General features: G+C 50.3%; 2 protein-coding genes across 3 annotated transcripts in view; one reads left to right on the top strand and one right to left on the bottom strand.

Moving 5' to 3' along the window:
• EDC3 (enhancer of mRNA decapping 3) overlaps positions 1–18,346 on the bottom strand; it is a 649,718-nt gene that overhangs the window by 406,602 nt on the left and 224,770 nt on the right. The gene's annotated exons all lie outside the window — the stretch shown is intronic.
• LINGO1 (leucine rich repeat and Ig domain containing 1) overlaps positions 7,161–18,346 on the top strand; it is a 63,709-nt gene continuing 52,523 nt past the window's right edge. The window contains exons 1-2 of the mRNA XM_027888070.1: positions 7,161–7,274; positions 11,606–11,691. The gene's annotated coding sequence lies outside the window, so the exon portion shown is untranslated. The remainder of the gene's footprint in view (positions 7,275–11,605; positions 11,692–18,346) is intronic.

The following is an 18,346-nucleotide window of genomic DNA, read 5'->3' as shown; positions in this document are numbered from 1 at the left end:
CCCTCCTTTGGTGCCTCACCTGCCTTCTATGAAATGGGGATGCTGTGAAGCCAGGCTGCTTGGCTTTTTTTGGTAACTTGCTTAGTGGCGCTGGCTTTGCGTGCTGCTCCTGCCACCCATCAGAAATCACTAGCGAGAAGCAGGTTGCTTTTTGCTTTTCCATCCTGGGTAAGGTTTCTAAAATGGCTTGGGTTTTACCTCTTCACCCAGAAAAGTCAACAGCAAAAACTGCTTGCCTGAAGTGAGATTAGGAAATTGCCCTCACGGGAATCCCTGCCTTGTTCCCCTGATTCTTCCTCCAGCCAGATACCCAGGCAAAGCATCTATCTCCATCTACCAACCTGAGACGCTGTCTCTTCACTAATTAAATGAGGAATATCATCTCTTTACAATTCTGTCAGTTGATTTCAAATTAAAAAGGTACCTATAGGACCAAAAGGAATCTCATCCTCCCTCTGGGGACCACCTTTCTTTTTATTTAAGTTCTTTTTGCAGGCTGATAATTCCATCTGAAGGTCTCCTGTGATACTGCGGTAACCCTTGGATGCTATTCAAGTGCATCCTGGCCCCCGGCATGTGCTCATTGCCTCCTAATTGCTCTAAATAAGTTGGGAATGATGAAATTAAAGTGCCATTGATATCAGGCAGCCCTGGCACGCTGCAGTTACAGGCATGTGAGGGAAGTGGACAGATGGGGAGATGTTAGGATAATAGGTATTAAATGCAGATTTTACCCTGTTTGGGATCCCCATCTAAGCACAGTTCAACTTCTTCGTGCAGCAAGTTTGGCAGCTCCTGTGCTGGTGCCCCAGCTGAGCCTTTGGCACAGGTTGGTGATGTGCAGGACATAAACATGTATGACCTCCCTCAGTTCCTTGGAGGTTCCTGGATGATGGACTATCCAGGGGCAAAGACGTGCAAAATAATCCTGAGTCCACAGCCTGGAAATCCTGGGTTACCAGTCCTTGGGTTGACATGGTCAAACTGCAGCAAGTAGGTATGGGCTTGCTGGGTTGGTTCTGGTCAGTCAAGCAGGGCTTATCCTTCTCTTCATTCCCTTAATCTGTAATTTGGGGGTTGAGTTCAGGTTTCAAAGATGAAACAGCTGACTTTGGGGTTCTGGTGTTGAACCCAGAAGAGAATGGGGGTGTGCTCCTGTCCTGGCATGCAGGAAAGCTGGGCTGAGATCCCCTGCTCCTGATCTAGCACTGGTAGGAGATGTGGGGTTGGGAACTGCACTGGGCAGAGGATGGGATATGGTTGGTATAATTCAGTAGCTGCTCTTGTGCTCAGCTCACCTGGAAATGCTGCTGCCTTTAGTGTCCTTTGCTCTGAAAGAACACAGAACATTTTTGGCATATGGAGTCAAAGGGGAAGAATGATACCTTGCTGGATGGTGGTGTTACTGAGTCCCATCGGAGCAGAGGGGTATGGATAGGATCTGAATCGAGATCTTCAGCAAAGGGACTTTTGGGACAATCTGTTCCCAGCCAGAATAGAGTCATCACATCACCCACAGGGTGAAAGTCATCCCAGTCCAGCAATTCAACCCTCATCCCCATGACTGAGTATCCCATCCCTGATCCCGCAGCGAGAGCTGTCTGGGTGTGCTACCACGATGCTCAAGGAGAGCATCTTGGTCAAAGCACCCCATTTTTGGAGCCTGCAGAGATGGCTGGTCCCAGAGCTGCAGGTGAGGATAAGCTTCATCAGTCTGCAAGCACTTGTGTAACCTTACAGGTGCATTTGGTTCGGTGATTGTGCAGTTAATAGTTTTCTAAAGATGGATGGCAGGTACAGCGCAGCAGTTTGCTTTCCAAGAAAATGCCAATCATTCTAATCACTTGCCTAAGATTTGGGTCAAGTCCAGCTACCTTGCTTTGGATAATAATTCTCCCAAGCCTTCTTGAGCTCGTCTTTTGAAGCATCAGTGTTCTCAGGACAGTTGAAATGGATGGGAGGTGCTCTGACATGGCAGCCAGCTGGCCTCTGGGATGGATGGCTGATTGCAAAGTGATGGAAAGTTACATTTGCTCAGTCTGAGCCAATTCTATTCCTGTAATTGGCATTGGCTGTGACTTTGGCTTCCCTGTGGCTCATCAGATCCCCACCCTGTGATGTGCTCACCTAGAGGCTTTGGGTTGAGATGGCAGGATCCCTTGCACTGGGCAGCCCTCCAGGCTCCTCTATCAGAAGAATTCAAGACCTGTGAATTCCACTTGTTGCATGTTTAAAGGCCAAAAGAGTAGATTTACGATTCACTGGTCTGACCTGTTCTGCAACAGAGGCCAGAACTCATCCTTGTCTGATTCTTTTGTCAAGTGCAGCAACTCTGGGTGCACTCAGGTGTGTAGTTCCCAAAGACATGGGTGCTGCAGAGTCTTGGCTCTGCTGGCAGGTAGGAGAGGCCTCTATGAGGCTCCCATCTGTTTCTAGCTGGGGTGTTTGGAGCAATCCTTTGAGTAAGGGTGCTCCCGGAGTGCCTGGGCCTGCATGGGGTGTCACATGTGGTGTTTGTTTACACGAGGGATCACAGACGCTGCCTGGGCTGGTCCCAGTGACTGAGTGTTCAAACCTCTCTAACAAATGGTACCTCCAAGCAAACAGGGGGCGGTTATAGTAGCTGTAAATTCCCACAGGCAGGAAACACACTGGGTTTGGATGGAATGAAGTATAAATTCCCTGAGTTGCCTTTCTTAAAAGCTGCAGGGATGTCAGCATGATGCCAGTTATGCTTTCCAGTGGGCTGATCTCCCTGAAGCCCAGCACCCAGCAGGACTGTGATCGTGTTCAGGGGTGCACTCCCCACCCATTCCTTCCATTCCCTCTGCTTGGGTAGAAGTGCCCCCCCGCAGTCAGAGCCCTTCCACAGCTGAGCTCACAACGCAGCGCTTGGAATTCTTGACTCAAGCCAGGGTGTGTGCTGGTTGGCACAGGGTGCTGTGACCTTGGGATCCACACCCAGTGCACCCTCCTGGAGCACAGTTAATCCTTTCCTTCTTATCTCGCCTGTGTGTCGATTGGAGCATCTCTGCTGTCACCTTGCTTCCCCTTCCCCTGGCCATTTGCAGGAGGTGACTGCCTTTGGGCGCTGTGCCTTGGATAGGAATAGGTCTGTGCCAGCTCCCGCCAAGAGCCATCCCCTTCTCTGCATGGTCAGCACAGTACAGTACATCCCTGGACCTGCAAGGAAAAGCTCCTGATGACTTTCATCAGGAAATAAGCTGGGCATTGCCACAGGACCAGGGAAGCGGGGAAACACAGGGCAGGGCTGGTTCATCTGCGCAGGCACGCTGGGTTTTGGCCTGTGCTGAAATGGGCTGTTCCTGCTGAGCATGGAGGAGGAGGAAGGAACAATGCTGGGTGAAAAGCCCTGGTGAGCTGGGCTTGGCACGGGGGTGGAAGGAGGAAGGGAGCAGTGCTGGCTGCTCCCAGGAGGAGCCGCAGGAGCAGTCACTGGGTGTCACCTGCTTTTTGGCAGATGCAGCTGGCTTGGCCATCAAGTTTAGCAAAAAAGGCCGAGCAGGCACCAAGGTTTGTTTTGCCACCAGGAACTGCGTGATGCTGTAGACAACTGCCTTATTGATCTCTGTCATGCAGAGACTGTGTAATGCTTGATCTGGGGGAGCTTCAGATTTGGGGAGCAGATCCCTTGGAGTGCTGTCCTGGGTGAGATGATGCAGTTTGTTGCGTGACGGCTCTGATAATCAGACCAAGCTTCAGTATCTTGAGGGCTTTGCATCCCATCCAAACAAGGCAGTCTCAGACCCTGGCTGACACCGAGCAGAGGGGCCTGATGCTGGTCTCCACTTGCCCCAGGAACCCAGAGATGTCCTGGCATTGCCTGGCAGGGCAGTGGGTGGAAGGAAGGACTTGTTTCCCCATCTTGATCCCTGATGTCTGAGTTGTCTTTCACAGAGCCTTTCACCCAGAGGTGAAGTCACTCACCATGGCCACCTTAACAGCTGCTTCTCTGCATTGTGGGTCGTAAATGTCCCCTTAATTTAGTGCCTGCAGTGCACTAAAGCAGCAACCTTAGCACAGCCTCTGCATAATGACTGGAGAGGCTCTAGATCCTGAGCTCTGACTCGCAGACGCTCTCCTTGACTGCTGTAGTCCCAGTGGCTGATGTCTCCTTTATCTTGGGTGCCACAACCTTCTCCCCACTTGCTTTTGAAAGATAAATCCCTGCAAAATAGAAAGATTTAGTCTAGTCCAGCTGGACAGGTCAGTCCAGGCAGTAATGCACTCAAATCCCTAATGTTTCAATTCTTTTGGCTAAACTTCCTGGTGAAAGGTGTTTTTTTTCTCCTTCACAAAAAAAGAGTAACAGCTCTGACCTTGAGGAGAGAAATTATGAGGGTTCAGAGTTCTGTTTCCTTTTTTGTTGCTATTTTTCTTGCAAAATATTCCAGTTGAGAGGGATTGTTTTGCTTAAACAATTTGTACCCAGTGGATAGATTTATTCCATTCAGCTGCCAGCCACAAGAAAGCCCTGTTGTTCCCTGTGGCTTTTTTTTTTTTTTTTTTCCCTCTCAATACTCATAAATACTTATGCTAAATCTGAGTTTCTCCTACTTGCAAACATGAGGGACCAGGTACTCCTGACCTGTTTCTGATGCTGGAGGAATCATGACCTGCCTCCTTCTCTGTCGTGACCCCGGGTAACTTGAGCGGTGCTCAGGACCTGTTCTTAAATATCCCTCTATCTCCCCATGCCTAATCCCATTCCACTCCCTTGTTATTTCAACTCTTGGGGATAAAGGATGTGTAAAAATTTGCTTTTTTGAATGTCCTGGAACCAAGAGGTACTTTGGAGGTAGCACTTCCAAATCCCACCTGGCTGCTACTTCTCGTGCCTGCGCTCCCAGCCAACACCCTGCTGTCCTGGCTTTTAGCAGGACTGGGCAAAAAATTGATTTCCTGGTTTAGCATCATTCCTTCAAGGGAGAAGGGGAAAATGTGGAGATTTGGGTTGAAATTATTTGAGTGAATGTGGCAGAAACGCAAAGTGAGCATTTGGGCTTGACAGCAGAGTTGGTTTAGGCTGGGTAGAAAAGAATTGTGGAGACTCTTGAAATGACAAGTGGGCTTGGAGGGGAAGAAAAAGGAAATGTTTCTTTTAAACACATAAAAACTGACTGCTTTGATGCTGACTGATCACATAATACTCTTTTGTGTCTGTTCCATGTGACAAGGCCAGTTTGCCAGGCTGGGATCGCTGCTGGTGACCTTGGCAGTGGTAGCTCCTCACACCCTGGCCTGCCTCACTTTACCTTCATAGAATCACAGAATGTTTCAGGTTGGAAGGGACTTTCAACACCATCTTTTTCCAACCTCGTGCTATGAGGGTTGGAACTTCCACTAGCCCAGGTTGCTCCGAGCCTCATCCAAACTGGCCTTGAACACTTCCAGGGATGGGGCAGCCACAGCTTCTCTGGCCAACATGTGCCAATGCCTCCACAGAGAAGAATTCCTTCCCAATATATAATCCAATCTTCCCTTGTCTGCAGTTTATCCATGAGGTTTGGAGCTCTCCAGCTGCCTCATCTCACCCTTTGCCAGGGCAGGCTAGTGCAGGGAACCCATGTGGTGCTGCAGCACCGTCCTTGCTCAAGAGATTTAGTTGGGGTCTGGGCTGAGATCTCTAAACTCATTGCAGTGGTGAGTCTGAGTCACAGCCTCCCTCCCATGACAGTCAGCTCTGTCTCTTTATGCTTTTAATTTCTTTGGAAGCTCAGATTTTCGGCGTCCTCACCTCTCTGCTAGTGCAATGTTTTAGGAACAGATGGGCTTAATTTCCGATTGCCGCCTCCTGAACTTGGGAGGAGGTTTGAGTTTGGAGCCAATCTGCCTCTTGTTCCATGTGAGTCCATCCGGCAGGCTCCTGCCTGCCCTGCCCCTGTGGACACGGAGCCAAAGACCTGGCAAATACCGCTCTTTGTGATCAGGGAGGCCCTCAGAAGTAAGATTTTCTCTCTCAGTGGATAAATCTGTCTCCATGTTACCTTAGCAGTGGAAACGGCTGAGCATCTTCTTATGGGCTGATACTGTTGAGATGCTTAGTCTAAGCTCCATCTAATCCTCTTTCAGTGAGCAATCGGGCATGTGATCTCACACAAACAGGTTTTCTGACTCCAGCCTCAGCATTTTGTGGTTTGTGATCATAGTGGAAGAGTGATGTTCCTGCTGCATCTCTGTGCTGCTGCCCCTGAGCTGAACTAGAGGTGAAAGGGAAAAGAAAATGAACCTACAAGTTTCTACCCTGAACTCTGTACCTGAATGTTAGATTTTGGGTCTAGGTGTCAACTCCTGCTTTCATAAGGCTTTGTGGCATGAGATTCCCTTACCCAGTTCCTGTGGATCATAAACCAGATTTTTACAACAGTGATTTTGTGTTGGAATAAAGTTCTGGGGTGTTTTTTTTTTTTTTTTTGAGAGTACACTCCTGAATCTGGCCTGCTTTGCTTCTGCCAGTGTGGCCTGAGAATCCTATCATTCTGTGGGAATCAGTAAATGTAAAGCACGTTTAAAATATTTCCATTCCTTTCCTGTGTGTTGAGGCCCCAAATTGAAGGCAGAACTTAGAGCTGCTGGACTTTGCTTGTGCTTGAAAATTCTTAGACTGTGAGCTTGGCAATCAAAACCTGATTCCTGCTTGCTGGGAGTGGGAGCTTTGTGTGTGTATTTCAACGGGCATTGTGACCTTGGGACCTGTGTGCGGGGATGGAGTGTCCTGGCACAAGGCAGTGGTGGGGCCAAGCACCCAGGACCGTTCTCCTCAGGGCATGGGAGAAAGGCTGTGGGATTTGCTGTCCGTAAGATCTGATGACCCCCAAGCTGGTTCCCAGCTGGTGGTCAGACCTCACCCCTGGGATCTGTTTTTGACCAGCTCTGGGATGAACATCACCCCTCCTGGAACAAGAGGGGGCAGATGGGCAAAGCCTTCCTGGATGGCTGCCTGTCTGTTCTGCCATGGGGTGGGCTGGCTGCAATGATCAGTGGCATCGGGTGAGAGCAAGCAATCCTTTCTGGAGATGATCTCCGGTGGGGCAAGTCACTCGGCACCTCCTCACCCTGTTCCTCTCCCTCCTGTCTTGCAGGGCTGCGTGTCTGAGGCTGAGCCAGGTGCCCCCCTGCTCCGTGCCGGGTCCCATGAGACAGGCAGGGCCACCCTGTCCTTCCCACCCGGGGCCACAGCACCCCCCTCTGCCCCCGCTGCACGGGACACCTCTCCAGCACCCCGACCGAAGCTGCAGAGCTCTGCTGCCACGGTGAGTCCCTGCCCTTGGGCTTTCCTTTCCCAAGATGCTGCTCTGGAGAAGGGCACACTCCAGGTTTGTGTTCCCATCAGCTCCACGTGCATCCCTGGCTGCAGTGGGGTCACAGCGTGGGGTCCACGCTCAGCCTCTGAAGGAGCAGCTTATGCACCAAAAAATTCAGGTTTCAGTCAACAGACTTGGCTCGCAAATTCAGGTTGTATTTAGCAAGTGGCTTTGGCTGGGGAAAAAAAAAAAGTGAAACACTGAAAAGTTTGATTTTTTTTTTTTTGACATTTTCAAAATGAAACCTTTCAGCCATCTGTTTCAAGATGACATTTCAGTTTGAATTTTTTCTAGGTTTTTTTTTTTTTTCAGCGTGGAGGGGGAAGCCACCTACAAACAAAATTAAAGCTTCACTGCAGCCCAAACAAAATGTTTCATTCAGCCCCAGATTATTACTGGGGCTTTAAAATTTGGCAAAGAAAAAAAAAAGAAAAAGTGCTTTGGTCACCCTGCATTACTTTCTTTTCTCAGTTTGGCCACCGAAACAAAAGACAAGCATGTGGGAGCTGTGGGGCACATACTACACAGCGTTGGGGGGTTTTGAGTGGGAGCTTGGGAAGAGCTTGTGGCACCAGAACATGTTGTACCAATGACTTTGGTGATGGCAGGAGAGTGTGGGAACTAATCTTAGCTATGCCAGAAAGTTTATGCTGGAGAGGAGAGCGTGCTGTGCCGAGCCCACCTGGCTCCTCCCAGGGCTGTGGTGATGGCCACTGGTGTCCAGACGTGCTGCTGGGTGCCAGAGGTGCATGGCAGCTCTCACCCAGTGCCATTTTCTCCCTGAAGAGCAGCATCTGTGCCTGTTATCTGTTTTCTCCATCTGGTGTTTGAGAAAGTCCATCTTGAGGAGATAAATGTGATACTGAAGGGAGCTTCTGGTCTGCCTAGAAGGTTTTTCAGCTCTCTTTGCACAAGAGAAACCACTCTGGGGAGGGAGGAGGGCAAGGGGAAGGACTGGGGAAGCAAGGGACAAGGGTGGCTGGTTTGTGTGGCCAGAGCACGAAGGGATGAGTTCAAATGTGCCGGCTTGGTTTGGGAAGTGGAGTTCTGGGAATGAGGGAGAATCCCACCTCCCTGAAGCAGCACGACTTGCAGGAGAGCAGCAGGGGGGCACTGTGAGGGGCACAAGCTTGACAGTGCCTTGTAGTGAACAAGGCTCTCCTCTGGGGCTGCAGAAGAAGCTGCACAGGCTCCTCTTGGCCCCTTAACAGCAAAGAGGAGATGATCTGACCATACTTGCCAAATCCTATCACTGTGAGCACCTGGGCAGCCCTTCCACCACCCAGCTCAGCTGAAACGACCTAATTAGAGAAAGAAGCTGTGCTTTTCATTTATTACACCCTCTCCACCCCCACTCTATGCCAGATGTGACCTTACCAAGTCACTCAGAACTGGAGGCATGTGTTGAAAAGGACGTGTGTCTGCTGGGGGCTGCTGGACTCCCTGGATGGGGCTGTGCCTGCCTCGTGATGCTTCATGCCCTTTGTCAGGAAGGAGGAGTGGAGGGCTAAGTCATAGCAGGAGAACCCCTAAATCAGGCCATAAACAACCTGTGCAGCAACAGGGGGGGGCTGCAGGGAGGCATCCTCCACCGATTTCCAGCCTGCTGCTGGCACATCCTGGCTCCCTGCAGCATGGGCGTGCAGGACTCCCACTCCAGCAGGAAGGCTTCAAACACAGCGTTCCAGGCAGGTGTCTGGGAGCGTGGTGGGACAGCAGGTGTTTGATATCTGCTCTCCTCTGCTCCCATGCTTCTGTCAGCACTAGCTCCCCGCTGGCGTGTTGTAGGGCTGCTGCCTTTGTTGCAGAGGAAAAAAAAATCAGCTGTTCAGAGGTACGTGAGATCAGGAGGGATCAGGGGTTGCTGCAGATTTGAAATCAATGTCTGCCCTTGTTTGGAGGGGAGATGGTTGTGCCCAAACCTCTGTTGGCTGTTTACAGGTGGCCATGACTGGTAACGCTGGAGAGGGTGGTAGGACCTTGTCCCTGTGGCTTTATCCCACAGGGAATCCCTCCAGCCTGGTGTGGGAAGGTCTGTCCCCAGGCCCTTACTGGAAGCCCCCAAAGCCTCCTGAATCATGTACTTCTGGGTTTGCATTTAGTATTCCCATCTTCCATTCTCTTTCTCTGTTTTCATTTCTCCCCCTCTTGCCCCCTCCCTCCATCTTTATCAGTAGCTAATGAAACAGGCAGGGAGAAACCCAATTCATACAGTAATTAAATTTACTTAGTGGGTATTCAGCTGGAGTAATGAGAAGTTTAATTCAATGATTAGTTTTTTCTTTCATTAATTAAAAATGGAACAACAGTGCAGTTACAGTGGGCTGCATTGATCCTCCTCACGGAAAGCTGCTGATGGAGGAGGAGGAGGAAGGAAAGCTTCTGGTTTTATCTTTTCTGAGTGCTCTCCCCACACACAGATGCCCTGTTCCCAGTTGACCCCTTGCCCAGGTGTCCCTGAGTGACTCTTGGTAAGGGATGCTCGTGGCAAGGATGGAGGAGAGCGGTGCCAGAGCCCCCCACCAGGTCCTCTCCCCAATCTGTCCCCAGCAGCAGGCTTTCAGTTCAAAAAGGGATTTGAAATCCTTGCTGTAGGTGGAGGATTGAAAAGCAGGTCCCAGCCCACAAGAAGTTTTCGGTGGGAGAGTTGTTTTCCTTCCTTGCTGAACAGATTTTGATCCATTTAAATATGCTAAACTCATAAACATGTTTTTAGTCTTTTAAAATACGTGATGTGTGAAATCAAAAAGTAAATCAGATAAGTAATTTCCCATTTTTTTCGATGCTTTCTGCAGGCTCTTGAGCAATGTTAAGACTTCAGATGTCCTCTGGGCAGGTTCTGTTCCCCTAAAGCAGAGGCATTGGTGTGCTCCTAGTTTTGACACAGGTTTTTTTTGGGTAGCTTTGGGGATCATTGTAAGATCTGCTAATGTATGAGTGAATAAGTGGGTGTAGTAAATAACAGGAATAAACCACCTCCCTCAAAAAAAGAAATGAACCATTAATTGGTGTTCTAGATCCTGTCTCTGCAGGAGTTACATGCAAGAGGGTGGTCACTCCTTACCTGTGCCCTCTCTGTCCCATGTGCCTGCCAAGTCATTGGCCTCTCTGCTGCTGCTGTGGGTACCCTGTGATGGTGAGAATTAGCCAAGGGCTGGGGCAGAGAGCACCTGGGTTTGAAGAACAAGGCGTGCCAAGGGCACTCAACACCTCTGGAAATTAGAGGCTTTTGCTTTTCTTGGCTTATCTTGGGTGATAACTGCTTCAGGAAAGCTAGTGGGCAGGCAAGAGACTCCTGGCCAGTCCAGAGCTGTGTCCCTGTGCTGGGACGGGCAGATAGAGTCCCATGGGGGATGGGAGCTCCTCCAGCAGTGCTCATGCCTCCTGAGGCTCCTCTCTGCCCCTGGCTTGTGGAGCTACTCAGGTTTCAGAGAAATTACTCTTTAGAAAGGAGGAATACATCCCCCTGCTTTGTCCTTATCTCCTGAAACAGTAAAAATTGTGATGGGAAATGGTTTCTGGCAGGAGAGGAGGTGACTGAGGGTGGCTTCTCTCCACACCTGACAGGAGAGCTGCAGCTGTGGTACCTGTGCTCACCCCTTTCCAGCACATACCTTGGCTGTGGCAGCAGAGCGAAGGTGAGCCCGAGGTCAGGATGTGGTCAGTCTGGGCACTCTGGTGCTGGCAGCCTGTGCGCCCCTTTTGGAGTTCTTCATTTTGGTGGTGTTTTGCTCTTCCTATCCTGTGTGAAGCGTTTGGTTGGGATACAGGGATGCAGCCAGGGACTGAGCTGCCTGGGGAGACTTGTGGAGGGCAGTGCAAGCCTGTGTTGGCCAGTGAGTGCTGTCTGACCTCGCAGGCAGCTACAGCACTGTCTTAAAACAGTGTTTTTTCCAAGGGGTTTTGCATGCATGTGCTTCTTGAGAGATCACTGCAAACAATTCCCAAGTGCTCTGGCCCAAATCTGTCCTGGTAGCTGTCAGCAGATCAATGCTCTGCTAAGTACAGACCTGCTCTATTTCCGTGGGAAAATGGCTCTGTTAAACAGTTCATTTTGGGCCTTTCAGCAGCGGGACCACTAAATTTTGGTAGTTGTGTTTTTCTGTCTGTTGCAGCCTGATTTATAACTTTTAAATATCAGCTCAGATGAAGATTAAGCTTGCCTGAGCTCAGTTTTGGGAGGGAGACGGGAAAAGCATTCACAGCTTTTTAATTTCTCTCCTGCTCATCTCTCAAATGCCAGGTTTAAAGCCCTCATTTTGGTATCATTTCTCCTACAGTGCATGAGTGGAAAGCAGAGGAGAGGCCAAAGCCCAGTGTGCCCCTGGCATCCGATCCCCCAACATCCTGCCTTCATCTGACCCAGGTAGGTGGCACGCAAGCTTGGTGTGTTGGTGTATTACTGAGCATGACACTCACATGCCTCTGTCATGCTGAATCCAGGACTGGACTGGATTCACTGGCATGTGGTAAATATGCCTTTTCCCACCCCCTTAGTCCAGAGTTGCTTCCCAGCCCTCCTGGGGGTAAGGCAGTGCTGCTTTGTGCTAGTATCTGGGGCAAGCAAGAAATGTTCAATCCATCATGCCTGTACAGGGGACTGTTTTACTGGGGGGGAGAGGTATCTAAAATTATTATTTGAATGGTGGTACTTCTGAGAAAGGGTTTTGTGATGGGGTCACGTGGCTCTGCTTAGGTGGGTTTGCTCCAACTCGTGTTATGGCAGTGAGGGGCAAACACTGCCCTCGTGGAGTGATCCAGCATGGACAGCCAGATGCTGCAGCTTGGGAATGCTGGGCAAGAGTGGTTTCATCCTCCAGGAGAGGGCAGGCCAGAGGATCCCCAAAAAGTAATGTTTTTGGAGATGTCTCTATTACTGTTGCCCAGCTCCTGCATGCTCTCCACTGGCTCAGCCTCCTCCCAGTGCTCTTGCTGGGACAGTTAAAAAAGGAGCAGGTTTTGGCTTGTGCTGTACACCCACATCCTCACCTGAACTCTGCAAGCTTGATGCAGGTAACGTGTGAGACAGCAAACATCAGAGCTGACAGGGTTGAGGCAATTTCCCAGGGTGTCAGTCCTTGAGAGAGAATAAAAAGGATCTCTCAGTGAAGAGCAGAATTCGGTTTCCCAATAAAAAAAAAAAAAAAAAAATTAGGATGGTTCAAGCATCTTTCATATGCTAGAGCTGGGAGGGGAGGAACTGTTGAAACTGGATGTTGTCCAAGGTGGTAGGAGATGGAGTGTGCTGGGATCCCAGCTCAGCAGGAGTGGTGCCACTGGGAGCAAGGAACACTTCTACCTGGAGGAGAGTGCAGGGGCTCACTTGGGGCTGCCCAGGGGCAGTGTCCCACACCTGGTTCAGAGAAAAGCTGATCAAAACAGTGAGGCAGAAGTGCCTTTCACACTCAAATACATAATTTCCCCTTTATGTTGTGTTCTTTGCTCGAAGCAAAGAGCAGGCTGCATAGGCTCGACCTGCTGCATGCAAAAAAGGGACCTGTCCTTACCTTGCCTCCCATTCCTGCGTGAGAGGAGCCTGTGGGGAGGCATTTCCAGCTTCACAGAGAGGTATTTCTGGCTTCTTGTTGCTGTTTCCCATTTTATAATAAGCAGGAATGAGCCCAGACACCCGTCTCTTCCCTGCTCCCACAGGTGCTCTGGGTGGATTGGGCTCTGGGAAGAGCTGTGTGTGAAGGATGCTTGGTCGCAGGAGCTCCCACTGTGCCAGGGCTGACAGAGCAAGTGGAGAGACCATGGAAATAGCAGTTTTCTGTCAAAACACCTTTTCAACAGCAAGCCCTGAAGTGCGTTTATTCTTAGCAATCTTTTATTAAACCAAAATTCTGCTGGGAAATGATCCTGCTGGTTAAAGTCCTCCCTGAAAATACAAGTGCTGAGAGCCATCTGGTCTGTGTTTGGAATCGTGTATTTTCTTCCAGAGTGCTATTTGGAAAAAAACTGAAGATTTTTCCTAGGAACAGTATTTTGAAAAGGAGGTGGTTTTGTTTTTTTTCTTCTTCTTTTTCCTTTGAGACAAGAAGTTATTTCCTAGGGAATTGGGGGTAATAGAGTAGCGTCAAGTAAGACACGCAGGTATCCCCAGAAATGCCAAAGCAGTGGAAAGAATTCCAAAGTTTATTTAGAAGGCCAGAACACGAGAAACTTAAAAATACCTCACAGTGCTTACTGAAGCACTGGGCCCCAGGGAGAAAAGGCATGTTCCCACCCTCTCCAGGGCATCTTTATCCTCTCTCTTTCTCCCCTGCCTTCCCAAGGCTCTGTATGTGTCCTGGAGGGAAGCATGATGTGGTGCTGGGAGCAGGGATCTCAGCCTGAGCATCCAGTAGGCACATAAGCCCTCTCCCCAAGGAGCCTGCAAACCTTGGGGCTGGATGATGTGGTCAGAGGCTTTATTTAGTTCTGAGGCAGGGCTGAGCCTGAGTGGATTTTTAATGCATGAATTTTTAGTGTTTAAACTGAGCAGATCTTTGAACTGCTGTGGTTTCTGAGGGATGTTTCTCTTCCTCTCTGAATGTGTGTGCCATAAATGCTCCAAAAAAAAAACTTCCCTGTCCTCTCCAGTGTTGTTAGCTCTAGTGATGTGGGCAGAAACTCGCAAGAGGGTTTCCACTAAGACTCTGTGGAGTGGCTTGGAGTTTCCCCATTGAAAAACAAGTTTTCAGCATCAAGGTTACTTCAAAAGGCTGGGGAGAACAGGTCTCACGTAGGGGTGTCAGCAGTATTGGAGTTGTCCCCAGGAAAGGTGCAAGGGACAGTGAGGACTCCAGGGCCACTCTTGTCTTCAGCTGGCCCAAATGCTGTGGTTAAACAGGGTGGCTGGAAGGGCTGAGCAAGAACCAGCCTGGAGGAAGGAATGTCACAGAGGGAGAGGTGTCTGTGGCCTCCTTTAGAAGGCCAGTTTCTTTCCCTCAGCATTGCCAAGAAAAGCCCTGAATTTCTATTCTGTGCCTTCCCTGGTTTCTACCTGGCTCTCTGGGTTAAACCAGATTTCTTTCCAAACATCTCACTCCGAGGGCTGACAAAACCTATCAAGAGGTTTTTGGTTTCAAAAATATTAATTGTTAAAAATGTTAATTGTGCAAATGACTACCAAGCCAGGCAGGGAGCCGGGCTGCACCCCCATAGAGTGGCACCACAAGTGCATCTGCTGGGCTGTGGGGCAAACCTGGGAGCCACCACCACGGTCCAGCAGCTCTGCAGAGCCACGTGGTGGGATTTTGTGCAGGGTGCCTTGATGTTCTAGGCTTTCTAGTACCTGTGAGCTTTGGTGGGGGCCACCAGGGACTATTTGTCACAGGAATCTGGGCCCTGTGTTAGTGAGATGGGGAGGCTTTTGAGGTTTTCTAGCAGTGGAGCCAGACCTCCCTCGTCTTGGGATGGGAGATTGTACCATGCACACACAGCTTTGAGATGTCACATCAATGTTAACAACAGGGAAGAAGGGAGAGCAGAGCTGGGGGTGTGTGGCAGTTTGTTTCTTTAGGTTTATGCACTGATACTTTCTGCTTAATTGCACCCTGACATGCACCAAGGGACAGTGAGGGGTTTTAAAAAAGCTCTCTTTTTTACCAAAAAAAACCCCATGGTCTATGAAATACTCAGGATGGGCTGACTGCTTTTTTAAAAACTGCTATAATTAGTCCTGCAAGGCTTCCAGTTCTCCTGGTCTCACTGCACTGGGAGAGAGGCAGCAGGAGTGTTTGTCCTGCTTAGCACAGAGGGGCTGGGAGGTGATCACTGCATGGATCCTTGGAGATGGGTGTGTTGGGAGTCAGAGGGCTTGTTCCCACGAATGGGAACGGGTGGTGGACTGAGAGCTTGGAAGGGAATGGAGGCAATTTAATGATGCCTTAGGGTGTACTCAGAACAATAAAAATGTCCCTGGTGCACACCACAGCTCCCTATGAGTGTGTCCTGCCTCCCTTGGGTGTGGGGAATCCAGAGGTGGGTCGGGGCCATGGGGAGCCCATGTCTTGCCTGTAGAGAGGGGCTGCTCCAGGAAGTCTCTCCCAAGGCTGGCGTGATCCAAAATTAGCATCTCATTTGCTTGCTCTTAGCTCTGTTAGCTCTGCGAGGCTAATAGGGCTTAATAAAAAAGGCCTCTTGTCACCAAAATCAGCAAGGCTGACTCAGAACATGCAGAGGAAGCAGACTTGCTGATGGAGGCAATGTTGATGTTGTAAGCACGCACACGGCCACAGCAGGGCCATGTGGGACTTGCCCAGGAATCCCTGTCAGAACCTGTGAGGGGTCCTTGGTTCCCATCTTGGTGGGTGAACCACTGGGTGAGGGGGATGAAGGCGTGAGCATCGAACCCAGCCAAACTGTGGAGCGTTCCCAGTGCTGTGCCATGATCCACAATTAATCACTTCCACCCACACTACACCTTTCCCCTCCCCTCGATCCTCCCTTGCCTGGTTCTGGAGTGGGAAATGGAGGCAGCTCCAGTTTTATGAATCAATCAAAGACAATGCCTGCTTTGGAGAGCTGCTGATTTAGAGAGCCCTTTGCAAGCATGTGTGCAGTATGATTTCTTATCGTAGCACAGCTCTGGACGAGCCTGCCAAGAGGAGCTGTTCCAGCTCCTGGCCACATCCTGGGGAGATGGCCTGAGTGGTCCTTTCATCTGCAAATAAAACAAACAGGAACAAAGAAGGCAATAATATTGACTTTCATTATTGATATTTCCATTTATCTCAGTAATAATTAGTGTTTCTGTAGCTGGGAGGGTATAGCTCATAATCTCACTGTTTCAGGGGAGCCTATTAATGTCATCACCAAAACCAACCAGGCATAAAGCACTGGACAAGTGCCAAGGAGGGTGAGCGGGGGTGGAGGGATGGGAATGGGGCAGGGCTGAACGTGGAGGAGAGGCAAGAGACTGTGAAGGGGGTGCATGGATGCTGCAGGGAGCAGTGGGGCAGCAGAGCTGGGGAAGGGAGACCACGAGCAGGGCCTGCTATGCCTGTGGCGGGCTGGGAGAGCTGATGAGCTTGGTAATGGGAGCTGGGGAGCTCTTGGGTCCACCGTCAGCCACCCTCTTGCTGCATCCTCTGTCACAGCCGGAGCGCATCCTGCTTGTAAGCGTTTGGGAGGGAAGGGCAAGACTAGCGCTTCGTGCAAGTGGCCTCTAGGGGTGTAGGATGCACTGAGATGCAGTCCCAGTGCCTTCCCCACGGCCTCCAAGCTGCGGCAGGAGCCCCTCTATGTCACCAGCACACCAAGATGTGTGGGAAACTCGGGCAGGTTCTTTTGTCTGTCCCTGCTTGCCCCAGGGCACTTGTGTCGTTTATGCACGAGCTTCCCACAGCACCCAGTTTTGCTGTTTGCTGGCTCTTAATTAGTCATTCCCCATTCTCTTTTAAACCCCCTCGAGGTCCTCTCAGCAGGTGCCTTGTGCCTGGCCTGAATCTCCTCTGGGAATCCCAGAGAAGGTGGGGCAGAGGTTTCAGCACTGGTGGTGCTGCTGCTCTCCGGGGTGAAAGCTCTGACATACTGTTGCTCTGTGAATTATCCTGGGTCAGTCTGGAGGTCCGTTTCCTGCATCTGTGTTTTCAATTGTCCTATTAAGTGTGCGCCCAGACCCCTCCTGTGAGGGATGGTTTCCAGTGTGCAGCATCCCAAGCATTATCAATTCCACGGGAACCACTGTCACAGAGACTGCAGGGACAAGCGAGCAGCGAATGCAAATGCAGGGCAGTGTTTTTATTAGGATTTAAATGAGTTTAAGACTGTTCAGAATTACAATGTGATTCGAGCCAGAAGGGGCTTATAAAACTGGTATGAGTTCATATATTACACAGTAAACGTGCCAAAGCCCATGGCTTGTGCTGAGCACCGTCCTCAGTGAGGTTGAGAGAGGACCACATGGCTGTCGGGGCTCAGCCCTGGTTGCCCCAACATGTCCCCAGGGAGAAAGGCCGTCCAGGGCGGAAGGAGGGCTGGAGTCATGGAGGTGGTTATGGAGGAAGGCTGGTCCCTGTTAACAGCCTGTGGTACAGTACAGGCTGGCAGGCGTGGTCTCGGGCTGAAACGTGGGGGTGCAGGGGGGGCTTGTGGATGTGTTTTGGGCCAGGGTTGCACTGCTTCATCCATTTTCATGCTCCCTACATAGTTCCAGTGTGTGAAGGTGGCAGGGATGCTCCAGGACTGGGGATGCCGCTCGTGAGAGAAGCAGCATGGCTGCACCTTCTTCCTCCCTTTGTAGTGAGCTGTGGTTTCTCTGGGTGCTGGTGCAGCACGTGGTGACCCTTCCTTGGGCCAGACCCCACCCCAGGTTTCTGGGAGCAGCAAGCTTTCTCTAGTTGGTCTAGGATGTGCCAGCCTCAGCTTGCACCTCTCTGGAGACCTCACAGCACCTGGATCGCCTGCTGGTTGTACAAGCATCACTCATAAAGGCTTTAATGGCCATTAATGTAGTCTGTGGCTGTGCAGGGCTCAGTACGGAGATGGGTGATGTGACAGAGCTGTACCTGTGCACACAGGCACCCTGGGTCTGTGACACCTGGAAGCCACTGTAGTGGGGGTGATGGATTTCTCATCTGCTTTCTCAGACAGAACAGGAATGAAAGGGAAGTTTGAGCCATTGGCTTGGGACGTTCGTGCTTCGCCTCGTTTCAGTGCTGTGCTTTTGATCTCTGAAGGATACGGCTGAATATTTGAATGAGAAATACGTGGTTGTGTTGAAATCCTAGACAAAATGCCTTTTGTGCCTCCCTGCCTGTTTATTTGCGTAAGAGAGTGTTTTGCTGGAGAAACACGCAACGGAGCTCGAGGGAGAGGATGGAAGGTGGAGGTGAGAGCACTGGGGAGCTCGCAGCACAGTTTCAGGACACTTAAGAGACTCTTACTGTCGGTGGCGAGACAGCGACATCGGAGGCAGTTCAGGCAATAGTCTGAGACAAATTGCTTCCTTTGATAGGCTTGTTGGTACTGCACTGGTTAAACTCCTGGGTTATATATTTATTACTACATACAAAGAGCAGGAGAATTCCAGAAAT

Source organism: Empidonax traillii, unplaced genomic scaffold (genome assembly GCF_003031625.1).
Source record: "Empidonax traillii isolate 1590-97213 ecotype Southwest subspecies unplaced genomic scaffold, ASM303162v1 scaffold12:size2584012, whole genome shotgun sequence".
In the NCBI taxonomy this organism is placed as follows: domain Eukaryota; kingdom Metazoa; phylum Chordata; class Aves; order Passeriformes; family Tyrannidae; genus Empidonax; species Empidonax traillii.
The sequence above is the reverse complement of the archived record's forward strand: the minus strand, read 5'-3'. Positions and strand labels throughout refer to the sequence as shown.